Raw genomic sequence first — 16716 nt, 5'->3', positions numbered from 1 at the left:
TGTCATGACAGGGTTCAAGGAGCACACTGATGACAAGTGTCAGGGAGCATTGTGATGACAAGTGTATTGAGCATTGTGATGAAAAATGTCATGGAGCATTGTGATGAGAAGACCATGGATAATTGTGATGATGAGCGTCATGGGGTGTTATGATGATAAGTGTTATGGAACATTGTGATCACAAGGTTTTGGAGCACTGTGATGACAGAGGTCATGGAGCATTTTGATGTCATTGTGATGACAATACCCTGAAGCATTATGATGATGGGCATAGTGCACTGTGATGACAGGGTTCATGGAGCATTGAGATGAAATGGGGCATGGAGCATTATGATTACAAGGGTCTTGGAGCATTGTGATGACAAGGGCATGGAGCATTGTGATGAGTAGGCCATGGAACATTCTGATTACATGCATCATGGAGCTCTGTGATGACAAGCGCATGGAGCATGGTGATTAAAGGGGTCTTGGAGCATTGTGTTCACAATTGTCATGGAGCCTTGTGATGACAAGGTCGTGGAACATTGTGAAGGCACGGTTCATGGAGCATTGTTACGACAGGGGTAATGGAGCAATGTGATGAGAAGGGCATTGAGCATTGGTCTAAAATATTTCATGGATTATTGTGATGAGAGTGGGCATGGAACTTTGTGATGACAAGGGCACTGAACACTGTGATACATGGGTCAGGGAGGATTGTAATGACAAGGGCATGGAGCATTTTGATAAGAATTCCATGGAACATTCTGATGACATGTGTCATGGAGCTTTGTGATGACTAGGGCTTGGATCATTATGATGACAATGGCCATTGAGAATTTTCATGACAAGGTCGTGAAGCATGGGATGACAAGGTCCTGGTGCATTGTGATGACAAAACCATGGAGCCTTGTGATGACAAGTCTCATTGAGCCTACTGATGAAAAGGGGCATGGAGCATTGTGATTACAGGTGTCTTGGAACATTGTGATGACAAGGGCAAGGAGCATTGTGAGGAGAAGACCAAGGAGCATTCCCATGACTTCCGTCACTGAGCTTTTTGATGACAAGTGCATGTAGCTTTGTGATTACAGGGTTCTTGGAGAACTGTGATGAGAAGCGTCACGGAGCATTGTGTATACAGGGGTCATGGATCATTGAGATGACAAGGGAATGGATCATTGTGATGACAAGGGTCATGGAGCATTGGGCTGAAAATGTTCAATGATTATTGTGATGAGAGGGGTCATGGAGCATTGTGATGACTAGGGAATGGAGCACTGTGATGACAAGTGTCTCGGATCATTGTGTTGTCTGGTGTCATGGAGTTTTGTGATGACAGTGGTCATGGAGCATTGTGATGCTATTGGTCATTGAGCATTGTGATGAGAAGGTCATGGAGCATTGGGCTGAAAATGTTCATGGAGTATTGTGAAGGCAGGGGTCATGGAGCATTGTGATGACAAGGGAATGGAGCATAGTGATGACAACTTCCTGGAGCATTGTGATGAGAAGAACATGGAGATTTGTGATGACAAGTCTCATGGAGCATTCTCATGAAAAGTTGCAGGGATCATTGTGATTACAGGGCTCTTGGAGCATTGTGATAACAAGGGCTTGGAGCATTGTGAGGAAAATGCCATGGAGCAACCTGCTGACATGCTTCATGGAGCTTTGTGATGACAAGGGCATGGAGCATTTTGATTAAAGGGGTCTTGTAGCATTGTGATGTAAAGGGCATGTATCATTGTGATGAAAAAAGCATGGAACCTTTTCATGACAGGGTTCAAGCAGCATACAGACAACAAGTATCAGGGAGCATTGTGATGACAAGTGTTTTGAGCATTGTGATGACAAATTTCATGGAGCACTGTGAGGAGAAAACCATGGATATTTGTGATGATGAGCTTCAGGGGGTGATGTGATGATAAGTGTTATGGAACATTGTGATCACAAGGGTTTGGAGCATTATTATGGCAGAGGACATGGAGCATTTTGATTTCATTGTGATGACAATAGCATGAAGCATTAAGATGATGTGAAAGGTGCATTGTGATGACAGGGTTCATGGAGCATTGAGATGAAAAGGGGCACGGAGCATTGTAATTACAGGGGTCTTGGAGCATTGTGATGACAAAGGCATGGAGCATTGTGATGAAAAGGGCATGGAACATTCTGATGACATGCGTCATGGAGCTTTGTGATGCCAAGGGCATGGAGCATGTGATTACCAGTGTCTTGGATCATTGTGATGGCAAGGGTCATGGAGTCTTGTGATGACAAGGCTGTGAAACATTGTGATGGCAGGGGTCATGGAGCATTGTTATGACAGAAGTAATGGAGCATTGTGATGAGAAGGGTCATGGAGCCTTGTGATGACAAGGACATGGAACATCGTGATGGCAGGGGTCATGGAGCATTGTCATGACAGGGGTAATGGAGCATTGTGATGGCAAGGGCATGGAGTATTGTGATGAGAAGGGCATCGAGCATTGTAGATGACAAGTGTCATGGAGCTTTGTGATGACAAAGGCATGGAGAAATGGGATGAGAAGGTTCATGGAGAATTGTGATGGCAATGACATGGAGCATTGTGATGCCAAGTATCATGGAGCTTTGTGATGTCAAAAGTCATGGAACATTTTTATGACAAGGGCGTGGTTCATTGTGATGAGAAAGGCAGGGAGCATTTTGATGACAGGGTCATGCAGCAATTTGATGAAAAGTGTAATGGACTATTTTGATGACTGGGGTTATAGAACATTGTGATATCAGGGGTCATGGAGCTTTGGGATGAATATGGTCATGGAGCATTTTGATGACAGGGGTTATGGAATATTGTGATGTCAAGGGTCATGGAACATTGTGATGATAAAGGGATGTGGCACTGTGATGACAGGAGTCATGGCACATTGTGTTTACAGGCGTGAGGGAGTATTCTGATGACTAGTGATGGAACACTGTGATATCACTGGTGAGAGAGCATTTTGATGAGAAGTGCATGGAGCATTGTGATTACAGGGTTTATGGAGCATTGCAATGACAAGGTTGTGGAACATTGAGATGAAAATCGTTTGGCACATTGTGATGACAAGGGTCATGGGGCATTGTTCTGACAAAGACATGGAGCATTGTGATGAAAAGGGTCACGGAGCACTGTGATGAATAGTTCATGGATCATTGTGGTTACAAATGTCACAGAGCATTGTGATGACGCGGGCATGGACCACTGTGATGACAAACGTTATGAAGCATTGTGACGACTTGAGTCACGGAGCATTGTGATGACAGTGTTCCTGGAGCATTGTGATGACAAGGGCATGGAGCATTCTCATGACAAGGGCATGGAACATTGCTCTAACAAGTTTCATAGATTATTGTGATGACACTGGACATGCAGCATTGTGATGACAAGGGCATGGAACATTGTGATGAGAAGGTCATGGAGTATTGTAAAGACAGGTGTCAGGGAGCATTGTGATGACATAGGTCATGGTCCATTGCGATGACAATGGCAGGGAGCATTGTGATGCCAAATGTAATGGAGGATTGTGATGACAAATATAATGGAGCATTGTGATGACTAGGGCTTGCAGCATTATGATGACAAGGGCCATTGAGAATTTTCATGACAAGACTTTAAGCATTGTGATGACAAGGTCCTGGAGCATTGTGATAAGAAAACCATGGAGCCTTGTGATGACAAATCTCATGGAGCATACTGATGAAAAGGGGCTTGGACCATTGTGATTACAGGGGTCTTGGAACATTGTGATGACAAGGGCATGGATCATAGTGAGGAGAAGGCCAAGGAGCATTCTAATGACATGAGTCATTGAGCTTTGTGATGGCAAGGGCATGGAGCATTGTGATTACAGGGGTCTTGGAGCATTGTGATGAAATGGGCATGGATCATTGTGATGAAAAAGGCATGAAGCCTTGTCATGACCGGGTTCAAGGAGCATACAGATAACAAGTGTCGGGGAGCATTTTGATGACAAGTGTATTGAGCATTGTGATGACAAAGGTCATGGAGCATTGTGATGAGAAGACCATGGATAATTGTGATGACGAGCGTCATGGGGCATTGTGATGACAAGTGTTATGGAATATTGTGATCACAAGTGTTTGGAGCATTGTTATGACAGAGTTCATGAAGCATTTTGATTTCATTGAGATGACTATAGCAGGAAGCATTATGATGATGGGCATGGTGCTTTGTGATGACAGCGTTCATGGATCATTGAGATGAGAAGGGGCATGGAGCACTGTGATTACAGGGGTCTTGGAGCAATGTGATGAGAAGGGTCTTGGAACCTTGTGAAGACAAGGCCATGGAGCATTCTAATGACATGTGTCATGGAGCATTGTGATGAAAAGGGCATGGAGTAATGTGATGAGAGCTTTCATGGAGCATCGTGATGACAATGACATGGAGCACTGTGATGCCAAGGGTCATGGATCTTTGTGATGACAAAAGTAATGGAGCATTTTGATGACAAGGGCGTTGTGCATTGTGATGAGAAGGGCAGGGATCATTTTGATGACAGGTTTATGGAGCAATTTGATGAAAAGGGTCATGGAACATTTTGATGACAGGTGTTATAGAACATTGTGATGTCAGAGGTCATGGAGCATTTTGATGACGGGTTATGGAACATTTTGATGTCAGGTGTCATCGAACATTGTGATGATAATGCATGTAGCATTGTAATGACAGGAGTCATGGAACACTGTGATGACAGTGGTGAGGGAGTATTGTGACGAACAGTCATGTAACATTGAGATATCTGTGCTGAGAGAGCATTTTGATGAGAAGTGCATGGAACATTGTGATCACAAGTTTTATAGAGCATTCTGATGACAAGATTGTGGAACACTGTGATGACAATTGCATGGTGCATTGTGATGACATGTGTCGCGGAGCATTGTGCTGACAAGCACATGGAGCACTGTGATGAAAAGGGTCATTGAGCACTGTGCTGAGAAAGGCATAGAGCATTGTGATGACAATGGTCAAAGAGCATTATGATGAAAATTTCATTGAGCATTGTTGTTAAATAGGTCACAGAGACTGTTGATGATGAGGGCATGGACCATTGTGATGACAAAAGTCATGAAGCATTGTGATGACTGGAGTCACGGAGCATTGTGATGACAGCGGTCATGGTGCATTGTGATAACTAGGGCATGTAGCATTCTGATGACAAGGGCATGGAGCATTCTAATAAGTTTCATGGATTCTTATGATGACAGTTGTAATGGCGCCATGTGATCACAAGGGCATGGAGCATTGTGATGACCAGGTCATGCAGTATTGTGAAGACAGGTGTCAGGGAGCGTTGTGATGACAGGTTTCTTTGAGCATCGTGATGACAAGTGTCATGGAGCCTTGTGATGACAAGGCCGTGGAACATTGTGATGGCAGGGGTCATGGAGCATTTTTAAGAGAGGGGTAATGGAGCATTTCAATGAGAAGGCATGGATAATTTTGATGACGAGCGTAATGGGGCACTATGATGACAAGTGTAATGGAATATTTTGATCACAACGGTTTGGAGCATTGTTATTACAGAGGTCATGGAGCATTTTGATTTCATTGTGACGACAATATTATGAATCATTATGATGATGTGCATGGTGCATTGTGATGACAGGTTTCATGGGCCATTGAGATGAAAATGGGCATGGAGCATTGTGATTACAGGGTTATTGGAGCATTGTGAGGAGAAGGGTAATGGAGCCTTGTGATTACAAGGCCATGGAAAAACGTGATGGCAGGGGTCATGGAACATTCTTATGACAGGTGTAATGAAGCATTGTGATGGCAAGGGAATGGAACATTGTGAGGAGAAAACCATTGTGCATACTGATTACATGTGTCATGTAGCTTTGTGATGACAAGGGCATGGATCAATGTGATGAGAGCGTTCATAGAGCACTGTGATGACAATGACATGGAGCTCTGTGATGCCAAGTGTCATGGAGCAGCTTGATGACAAGTGTGTTGTGCATTGTGATGAGAAGGGCAGGGAGCATTGTGATGACAGGGTCATGGAGCAATTTGATGAAAAGTGTCATGGAGCATCTTGATGGTAGGGTTTATGGAACATTGTGATGTAAGGGTTCATCGAACATTGTGATGATAAGTGCATGTAGCATTGTGATGACAGGAGTCATGGAACATTGTGATGACGGGTGCGGGAGTATTGTGACGAATAGTGATATAACATTGTGTTATCAGTGGTGAGAGAGCATTTAATGAGAAGTGCATGGAACGTTGTGATGACAATGTTTATGGAGCATTGTGATGACATGTGTTACGCAGCACTGTCCTGAAAAGCATATGGAGCATTGTGATGACAAGGGTCATGGAGCATTGTTCTGAGAAAGGCATAGAGCATTGTGATGACAAAGGTCAAAGAGCATTGTGATGAAAAGTTCATAGAGCATTGTGGTTAAATAGTCACAGAGACTGTTGATAACGAGGGCATGGACCATTGTGATGAAAAAGGTCATTAAACATTGTGATGATTGGAATCACAGAGCATTGTGATTACAGGGGTCATAGAGCATTGAGATAACAAGGGCATGAAGCATTGTGATGACAAGGGCATGGAACATTGGTCTAAGAAATTTCATGGATTATTGTGATGACATTTGGAATGGCGCTTTGTGATGACAAGGGCATGGAGCATTGTGATGACCAGGTCATGCAGTATTGTGAAAACAGTTGTCAGGGAGCATTGAAATGAATTATGTAGTGGCCCATTGTGATGACAATGGCAGGGAGCATTGTGATGCCAAGTGTCATGGAGGATTCTGATGACAAATGTAATGGATCATTGTGATGACAATAGCTTGGAGCATTGTGATGACAAGGATCATGGAGCATTGTGCTGACAAGTGCATGGAGAATTGTGATAACAAGGGTCATGGAGGAGTGTGATGACAAGATTGTGGAGTATTTTGATGACAATGGCATAGAGCATTGTGATGAAAACTGCATGGGACTTTGTGATGAAAAAGGCATGGAGCATTTTCGTGACAGTGTTCAAGGAGCATTCTGACGACAAGTGTCAGGGAGCATTGTGATGACATGTGTATTGAGAATTGTGATGACAAAGGTCATGGAGCATTGTGATGAAAAGGGCATGGAGTACTGTGATGGCAGGCATCATGGAGCATTGTGATGACAAGTGTTATAGAACATTGTTATCACAAGGGTTTGGAGCATTGTGATGAGAGAGGTCATGGATCATTTTGATTTCAAAGAGCATGGAGCATTGTGATGACAAGGACATGAAGCAATGTGATCCCAAGGTTCATGGAGGATTGTGATGACAATGGTAATGGAGTATTGTGATGACAAGCGCATAGAGCATTGTAATGACAAGGTCATGTAGCATTTTGCTGACAAAGGCATGGAGCATTGTGATGACAGGTGTCATGGAACACTGTGATGACAAGCATCACGGAGCATTGTGAATACAGGGGTCATGGAGCATTGGGATGATAAGGGCATGGATCATTGTGATGACAAGGGTCATGGAGCATTGGGTTGAAAAGGTTCATGGAATATTGTGATAACAGGGATCATGGAGCATTGTGATGACAGAGGTATTTGAGAGTTTTGATTTCATTGTGCTGACAATAGCCTGAAGCATTATGATAGTGGGCATGATGCATTGTGATGACAGGGTTCATGGAGCATTGAGATGAATAGGGGCATGGAGCATTGTGATTACAGGGGTCTTGGAGCATTGTGATGACAAGGGCATGGAGCATTTTGATGAGAAGGCCATGGAACATACTGATAACATTTGTCATGGAGCTTTGTGATGACAGGAGCATGGAGCATTGTGATTACAGGTCTTGGAGCATTGTGATGAAACGGGCATGGCTCATTGTGATGAAAAAGGCATGGAGGCTTGTCATGACAGGGTTCAAGGAGCATACAGACAGCAAGTGTTAGGGAGCATTTTGATGACAAGTGTATTGAGCATTGTGATGACAAATGTATGGAGCATTGTGATGAGAAGACCAAGGATAATTGTGATGACGAGCGTCATGGGGCACTGTGATGAAAAGTGTTATGGAATATTGTGATAGCAAGGGTTTGGAGCATTGTTATGACAGAGGTCATGGACCATTTTGATTTCATTGTGATGACAATAGCATGAAGCATTATGATGATGGGCATGGTGCATTGTGATGACAGGTTTCATGGATCAATGAGATGAAATGGGGCATGGAGTTCTGTGATTACAGGGGTCTTGGAGCATTGTGATGAGATGGGTCATGGAGCCTTGTGATGACAAGGCCATGGAACATCGTTATGGCAGGGGTCATGGAGAATTGTTATGACAGGGGTAATGGAGCATTGTGATGGCAAGGGCATGGAGCATTGTGATGAGAAGGCCATGGAGCATTCTGATGACATGTGTCATGGAAATTTGTGATGACAAGATCATGGAGCAATGTGATGAGAGCTTTCATGTAGCATTGTGATCACAATGACATGGAGCATTGTGATGCCTAGGGTCATGGATCTTTGTGATGACAAAAATCAAGGAGCATTTTGATGAAAAGTGCAATGTGCATTGTGATGAGAAGGGCAGGGATCATTGTGATGGCCGGGGTCAGGGAGCATTGTTATGACAGGGGTAATGGAACATTGTGATGACAAGTGCATGGAGCACTTTGATGAGAAGGCCATGGAACATTCTGATGACATGTGTCATGGAGTTTTGTGATGACAAGGGAATGGAGCATTGTGTTTACAGGGGTCTTGAAACATTGTGATGACAAGCGTCATGGAGCCTTGTGATGACAAGGTCCTGGAGCATTGTGTTGAGAAAACCATGGAGCCTTGTGGTGACAAATCTCACGGAGCATACTAATGAAAAGTGGTATGGTCCATTGTGATTACTGGGGTCTTGGAACTTTGTGATGCCAATTGTGAGGAGAAGGTCAAGGAGCATTCTAATGACATGCGTCATTGAGCTTTGTGATGACAAATGGACGGAGCATTGTGATTACAAGTGTCTTGGAGCATTGTGATGAAAAGGGCATGGATCATTGTGATGAAAAAGTCATGGAGCCTTGTCATGACAGGTTTCAAGGAGCAAAGAGACAACAAGTGTCAGGGAGAATTTTGATGACAAGTGGATTGAGCATTGTGATGACAAAGTTCATGGAGCATTGTGATGAGAAGACCATGGATAATTTTGATGACAATTGTCATGGGGCATTGTGATGACAACTGTTATGAAATATTGTGATCACAAGGGTTTGGAGCATTGTTATGACACAGTTCATGAAGCATTCTGATTTCATTGTGATGACATTAGCATGAAGCATTATGATGATGGGCATGGTGCATTGCGATGACAGGGTTCATGGATCATTGAGATGAAAAGGGGCATGGAGCATTGTGATTACAGAGGTCTTGGAGCATTGTGATGAGAAGGGTCATGGAGCCTTGTGATGACAAGGCCATGGAACATCGTGATGGCAGTGGTCATGTAGCATTGTTATGACGGGTTAATGGAGCATTGTGATGGCAAGGGCATGGAACATTGTGATGAGAAGGCCATGGAGCATTCTGATGACATGTGTCATGGAGATTTGTGATGACAAGGGCATGCAGCAATGTGATGAGAGCATTCATGGAGCATCATGATGACAATGACATGGAGCTTTGTGATGCCAAGCCTCATGGATCTTTGTGATGACAAAGGTCATGGAGCATTTTGATGACAAGTTCATTGTGCATTGTGATGAGAAGGGCAGGGAGCATTGTGATGACAGGGTCATGGAGCAATTTGATGAAAAGGGTCATGGAATATTTTGATTACAGGAGTCATGGAACATTGTGATGAAAGGGGTGAGGTTGTATTGTGACGAATAGTGATGTAACACTGTGATATCAGTGGTGAGAGAGCATTTTGATATGAAGTGCATGGAGCATTGTGATGACAAGTTTCATGGAGCATTGTGATGACAAGATTGTGGAGCACTGTGATGACAAGCAAATGGTGCATTGTGATGACGTGTGTCGTGGAGGATTGTGCTGACAAGCCCATGGAGCACTGTTATGACAAGGGTCATGGAGCAATGTGCTGAGAAAGGCATAGAGCATTGTGATGACAAGGATCAAAGAGCATTGTGATGAAAAGTTCATGGATCATTGTGGTTAAAAATGACACAGAGACTGTTGATGATGAGGGCTTGGACCATTGTGATGACAAAGGTCGTGAAGCATTGTGATGACTGCAGTCACGGAGCATTGTGATGACAGGGGTCATTGAGCATTGTGATAACAAGGGCATGGAGCATTGTGATGACAAGGGCATGGAGCATTGGTCTAATATGTTTCATGGATTATTGCGATGACAGTTGGAATGGCGTATTGTGATGACAAGGGCATGGAGCATTGTGATGACCAGGTCAGTCAGTATTGTGAAGACAGCTGTCCTGGAGCATTGTGATGACATATGTAATGGCCCGTTGTGATGACAATGGCATGGAGCATTGTGATGCCAAGTGTCATGGAGGATTCTGATGACAAATGTAATTTAGCATTGTGATGACAATGGCTTGGGGCATTGTGATGACAAGGGTCAGGGAGCATTGTACTGAGAAGTGCATGGAGAATTGTGATGACAAGGGTCACGGAGCATTCTGATGACAAGCTTGGGCTGTATTTTGATGACAATGGCATGGAGCATTCTGATTAAAGCGGCATGGGGCATTGTGATGAAAAAGGCATGTAGCGTTTTCGTGACAGGGTTCAAGGAGCATTCTGAAGACAAGTGTCTTTGAGCACTGTGATGACAAGTGTATTGAGAATTGTGATGACAAATGTCATGGAGCATTGTGATGAAAAGGGCATGGAGCTTTGTGATGACATGTGTTATGGAACATTGTGATCACAAGGATTTTGAGCATTGTGATGACAGAGGTCATGGACCATTTTGATTTCAAGGAGCATGGAGCATTGTGATGACAAGGGCCTGAAGCAATGTGATCCCATGGTTCATGGAGTATTGTGATGACAAGGGCATGGAGCACTGTAATGACAAAGTCATGTAGCATTTTGCTGACAAAGCCATGGAGCATTGTGATGACAGGTGTCATGGAGCACTGTAATGAAAATCGTAACAGAGCATTGTGAATACAGCAGTCATGGAGCATTGGGATGACAAGGTCATGGATCTTTGTGATTACAAGGGTTATGGAGCATTGGGCTGAATATGTTCAAGGAATATTGTGATGATAGGGGTCATGGAGCTTTGTGAAGAGAGAGGTCATGGAGAATTTTGATTTCATTGTGCTCACAATAGCCTGAAGCATTATGATGATGGGCATGATGCATTGTGATGACAGGGTTCATGGAGCCTTGAGATGAAAAGGGGCATGGAGCACTGTGATTACAGGGGTCTTGGAGCATTATGAGGACAAGGGCATGGAACATTTGGATGAGAAAGCCATGGAACATTCTGATGACATGTGTCATGGAGCTTTGTGATGACAAGGGCAGCGAGCAATGTGATTACAGTGGTCTAGGAGCATAGTGATGACAAGTGTCATGGAGCCTTGTGATGACAAGACAGTGTAACAATGGGATGGCAGGGGTCATGGAGCATTGTTATGACAGGTGTCATGGAGCACTGTGATGACAAGTGTCACAGAGCATTGTGAATACAGAGGTCATGGAGCATTGGGATGACTAGGGCACGGATCATTTTGATGACAAGGGTCATGGAGTTTGGGCTGAATATATTCATGGAGTATTGTGATGACAGGGGTCATGGAGCATTGTGATGACTAGGTAATGGGGCATTGTGATGACAAGAATCCCGGATCATTGTTTTGTCAGGTGTCATGGAGTGTTGTGATGACAGTGGTCATGGAGCATTGTGATGATATTGGTCATGGAGCATTGCGATGAGAAAGTCATGGAGCATTGGGCTGAAAATGTTCATTGAATATTGTGATGACAGGGGTCATGGAGCATTGTGATGACAAGGGCATGGAGCTTTGTGATGACAAGGGCATGGATAATTGTGATGACAAGGGTCATGGAGCATTCTGATGACAAGTTTGTGGAGTATTGTGCTGACAAACATGTAACACTGTGATGAGAAGTGTCATGAACATAGTGATGCCAAGAACTTGGAGAATTGTGATGACCAGGGCATGGAGCATTGTGATGGCAAGACCGTGGAGCATTGTGATGAGAAGACCATGGATAATTGTGATGAAGAGCGTCATGGAGCACTGTAATGACAAGGGCTATGGAGCATTGTGATGTCAGGGGACATGGAGCATTTTGATGAAAAGGGTCATGGAGCATTTTGATGACAGGGCTTATGGAACATTGTGATGTCATAGTTAATCGAACATTGTGATGATAAGTGCATGTATCATTGTGATGACAGGAGTCATGGAACATTGTGATGACAGGGGTGAGGGAGTATTGTGAGGAATAGTGATGTAACATTTTGATATCAGTGGTGAGAGAGCATATTGATGAGAAGTGCATGGAGCATTGTGATGACAAGGTTAACGGAGCATTGTGATGACCAGATTGTGGAGCACTGTGATGACAAGCGCATGGTGCATTGTGATGACATGTGTCATGGAGCATTGTGCTGACAAGCGCATGGAGCATTGTGATGAAGACGGTCATGGAGCATTGTGCTGAGAAAGGCATAGAGTATTTTGATGACAAGGGTCAAAGAGCATTGTGATGAAAATTTCATGGAGCATTGAGGTTAAAAAGGTCACAGAGAGTGTTGATGAAGAGGGCATGGACCATTGTGATGACAAAGGTCATGAAGCATTGTGATGACTGGACTCACGGAGCATTGTGATGGCATGGGTCATCGAGCATTGTGATAACAAGGGCATGGAACATTGTGAAGACCAGGGCATGGGGCACTGTGATGAAATGTTTTATGGAACATTGTGATCACAAGTGTTTGGAGCATTGTGATGAGAGAGGTCATGGATCATTCTGATTTCAAGGAGCATGGAGCATTGTGATGACAAGGGCATGAAACAATGTGATCCCAAGGATCATGGAGGATTGTGATGACAATGGTAATGGAGTATTGTGATGACAAGTGCATAGAGCATTGTAATGACAAGGTCATATAGCATTTTGCTGACAAAGCATGGAGCATTGTGATGAGAAGACCATGGAGACTTGTGATGATATGTCTCATGGAACATTCTGATGAAAAGGGGCATGAAGCCTTGTGATTACAGGGGTCGTGGAGCACTGTGATGACAAGGGCATGGAGCATTGGGATGAGAAGGCCATGGAACCTTGTCATCACAGGGTTCGAGGAGCATACTGATGACAAGTGTCAGGGAGCATTGTGATGACAAGGGTATTGAGCATTGTGGTGACAAAAGTCATGGAGCATTGTGATGAGAAAACCATGGATAATTGTGATGACGAGAGTCATGGGGCATTGTGTTGATAAGTGTTATGGAACATTTTGATCACAAGGATTTGGAGCATTGTGGTGAGAGAGGTCATTGAGCATTATGATTTCATTGTGATGACAATAGCCTGAAGCATTATGATGATGGGCATGGTATATTGTGTTGACAGGGTTCATGGAGCATTGAGATGAAAAGGGGCATTGTGATTACAGGGGTCTTGGAGCATTGAGATGAGAGGTGTAATGGAGCATTGTGATGGTAAGGGCATGGAGCACTGTGATGAGAAGGCCATGGAGCATTCTGATGACATGCGTCATGGAGCTTTGTGACGACAAGGGCATGAAGCAATGTAATGAGAGCGATCATGGAACACTGTGATGACAATGACATGGAGCATTGTGATGCCAAGGATCATGGATCTTTGTGATGACAAAGTCATGGAGCATTTTGATGACAAGGGTGTTGTGCATTGTGATGAGAATGGCAGGGAGCATTGTGATGACAGGGTCATGGAGCAATTTGATGAAAAGGGTTATGGAACATTTTGATGACAGGGTTATGGAACATTTTGGTGTCAGGGGTCATGGAACATTTTCATGACAGGGTTTATGGACCATTGTGATGACAGGGGAGTGGGTGTATTGTGATGACTAGTGAGGGATCATTTTGATATCAGTGGTGAAAGAGCATTTTGAAAAGACCTGCAAGGAGCATTGTGATGACAAGGTTTATGTAGCATTGTGATGACATGGGTCATGGAGCACTGCGCTGAAAAGCGCATGGAACATTGTGATGACAAGTGTCATGGAGCATTGAGTTGACAAAGGGATGGAGCATTGTGATAACAAGTGTCACGGAGCATTGTGATGAAAAGTTCATGGAGCATTGTGGTGACATAGTTCACAGAGCCTTGTGATGATGAGGGCATGGATCATTGTGATGACACAGGTCATGAAGCCTTGTGATGACTGGAGTCACGGAGCATTGTGAGAACTGGAGTCATGGAGCACTGTGATGACAAGGGCAAGGAGCATTGTGATGACAGGGGCATGGAGCATTGGTCTGACAAGTTTCATGGATAATTGTGTTGACAGTGGGCATGGCACATTGTGATGACAAGGTCATGGATTATTGTGAAGACAGGTGTCAGGGAGCATTGTGATGACATATTTCATGTTCCATTGTGATGACAATGGCATGGATCATTGTGATGCCAAGTGTTATTGAGGATTGTGATGACAAAGGTAATGGAGCATTGTGATGACAAGGGCTTGGTGCATTGTGATGACAAGGGTCATGGAGCATTTTGATGACAATGGTCATTGAGAATTTTGATGAAAGGGTCGTGAAGCATTGTGATGACAGTGGCATGGAGCTTGCTATGACAGGGTCTTGGGTATTGCGATGACATGTGCATGGAGAATTGTGATGACAAAAATACGTAACATTGTAATGAGAACTGTCATGGAGCATTGCGATGACAAGGACATGGAGAAATATGATGACAAGGGACATCGAGCATTGTGATGACCAGGGCATGGAGCATTTTGATGAAAAGGGTCATGGAGCATTTTGATGACAGGGGTTATGGAACATTGTGATGTCATAGGTCTTCGAACTTTGTGATGATAAGTGCATGTAGCATTGTGATGACAGGAGTCATGGAGAATTTTGATGACAATGGGGAGGGAGTATTGTGATCAATAGTGATGTTACATTGTGATATCAGTGGTGAGAGAGCATTTTGGTGAGAAATGCATGGAGCATTGTGAAGACAATGGTTATGGAGCATTGTGATGACAAGGTTGTGGAGCACTGTGATGACAAGCGTATGGCGCATTGTGATGACATGTGTCCCGGAGCCTTGTGCTGACAACCTCATGGAGCATTGTGATGACATGGGTAATGGAGCATTGGGCAGAGAAAGGCATAGAGCATTGGGATGACAAGGGTCAAAGAGCATTGTGATGAAAAGTTCATGGAGCATTGTGGTTAAAATGGTCACAGAGACTGTTGATGACCAGGGCATGGACCATTGTGATAACAATGGTCAAGAAGCATTATGATGACAGGAGTCACGGAGTATTGTGATGACAGGGGTCATTGAGCATTGTGATAATAAAGGCATGGAGCATTGTGATGACAAGGGCATGGACCATTGGTCTAATAAGTTTCATGGATTATTGTGATGACTTTTGGAATGGTGCATTGTGATGACAAGGGCATGGAGCATTGTGATGACCAGGTCATGCAGTATTGTGAAGACATGTGTCAGGGAGCATTGTGATGACATATGTAAAGGCCCATTGTGATGACAATGGCATGGAGCATTGTGATGCCAAGTGTCATGGAGGATTCTGATAACAAAGGTAATGGAGCATTGTGATGACAATGGCTTGGAGCATTGTGATGACAATGGTTAGGGAGCACTGTGCCAACAAGTGCATGGAGAATTGTGATGACAAATGTCATGGAGCATTCTGATGACAAGCTTGTGGAGTATTTTGATGACAATGGCATGGAGCATTGTGATGAAAACGGCATGGGGCATTGTGATGGAAAAGGCATGGAGCATTTTCGTGACAGGTTTCAAGGAGCATTCTGACGACAAGTGTCAGGGAGCATTGTGATGACAAGTGTATTGAGAATTGTGATAACAAAGGTCATGTAGCATTGTGATGAAAAGGGCATGGAGTATTGTGATGACAAGCATCATGGAGCGTTGTGATGACAAGTGTTATGGAACATTGTGATCAAAAGTGTTTGGAGCATTGTGATGACAGAGGTCATGGATCATTTTGATTTCAAGGAGCATGGAGCACTGTGATGTCTAAGACATGAAACAATGTGATCCCACGGTTCATGGAGGATTTTGATGACAATGGTAATGGAATATTGTGATGAAAAGCGCATAGAGCATTGTAATGACAAGGTCATGTAGCATTTTGCTGACAAAGGCATGGAGCATTGTGATGAGAGGTGTCATGGAGCATTGTGAATACAGGGTTCATGGATCATTGGGATGACAAGGGCATGGATCATATTGATGACAAAGTTCATGGAGCATAGGCCTGAAAATGTTCATAGAGTATTTTGATGAGAGGGGTCATGGAGCATTTTGATGTCTAGGGAAAGGAACATTGTGATGACAAGAGTCTCGGATCATTTTTTTGTCTGGTGACATGGAGTTTTGTGATGACAGTGGTCATGGAACATTGTTATGATATTGGTCATGGAGCATTGTGATGAGAAGTTTATGGAGCATTGGGCTGAAAA

This window comes from Mesoplodon bidens, assembly GCF_964165515.1.
Source record: "Mesoplodon bidens genome assembly, contig: HAP1_SCAFFOLD_34, whole genome shotgun sequence".
In the NCBI taxonomy this organism is placed as follows: domain Eukaryota; kingdom Metazoa; phylum Chordata; class Mammalia; order Artiodactyla; family Ziphiidae; genus Mesoplodon; species Mesoplodon bidens.
The sequence above is the reverse complement of the archived record's forward strand: the minus strand, read 5'-3'. Positions refer to the sequence as shown.